Source organism: Morus notabilis, unplaced genomic scaffold (genome assembly GCF_000414095.1).
Source record: "Morus notabilis unplaced genomic scaffold, ASM41409v2 Scaffold1245, whole genome shotgun sequence".
Taxonomy (NCBI): domain Eukaryota; kingdom Viridiplantae; phylum Streptophyta; class Magnoliopsida; order Rosales; family Moraceae; genus Morus; species Morus notabilis.
The window spans coordinates 314,988-316,239 of record NW_010362534.1 but is presented as its reverse complement, the minus strand read 5'-3'; positions in this window follow the sequence as shown (position 1 = coordinate 316,239).

The window sequence follows — 1,252 nt, the reverse complement described above, 5'->3', positions numbered from 1 at the left end:
AACGTGAGGGTTTGCAAGGTCCCCCACGACACCGTGATTATAACTTGAATGCCTCCCTTGAGTCGGCGGACATTATTGTTATTTTCTTTTTCTCCCTTGTGGAGCTGGAGTTACCTCCCTTGTGGAGGCTGGTACGGCACTCAACTGATATTATTCTTATAAGTTCCTCTTGACTTATTAAGGTGTATGCAATATGACATAGCATAACATACTATAACATCGAATGTACTTAAACACATATACTTCGTGTGCACTGCTTAAGTGTATGGGGTTGTGATTAGTGCATGAAAATGCACCATAAATATTGCTTTTGATTTATATAATATTAAAATATTTAAGCTTTAATTAAACAAATCCATTATTTTTATTCATAATATTTTTAATTGGAATTTGTCTAGTTTTTGCTGAATTATTTGCAGATAAAAAGCAGTGTAAAAAGCAACACAAAAATAAGCCATGAAAGCCATGTTTTCAACCACCCGGAGCCATTATTCTCTTACTTGCTTACTTCTGAAAATGAACACCCATTGAGAGTGTGAGATTATCTATCATTTGCTATTTTATTTTAGCAGCTTATGAAGGAAATCCAGCCCTTTACTTAAGGCATGTATTCCTTTCCTTTACTGAAGGATAATTTACTATGAGGATCAATTTATTAAATCCTCAAAATCTTATTTTTCTTAATTGCCCTTAGCATACTTATGTCTAGGTTGAAAATCATTTACCCAATCTAGTAACTTATTCTCCATAATTTTTCCTCATTGGACTCATTATATTATTAAGGTCCAATTCGGCCTAGAAACTTATTCACGGCATTCTAGCTCTTAGGCCGTTGAAATTTAAACTCTAACGGAGTCTCTTAATTTAATGCGGGCGTTGGACCCACATCAAATCCTCGAATTTCTAAGGATCTATCGCGTTGGGCTCGTAGGTGCCCGTCGGGATGATTTGCTCGATAACCCACTAAGTTCTTTAAAGAAAGCATTTTTTCTTGAAAACTTCCTTTATGAATACTTTCATTAAAATGAGGTTTAATGTCATTGTATTTTACTGAAATTCTATCTCGGGTTCTTTTATAACTTTTTGTTGAAACCGACACTGTTTTAGTTTTGTCTCGTTAAAAACTGTGCAGTTTCTGAAATCTGCGTTTTACTATATCTTCGAGTCGGATTTAAAAATTTTGTTCTTCATGAAAATTTCTCATCTCGTCGAGATCTAAAATTGTCATTTTTGGTGAAAGTTGAAATTCGGC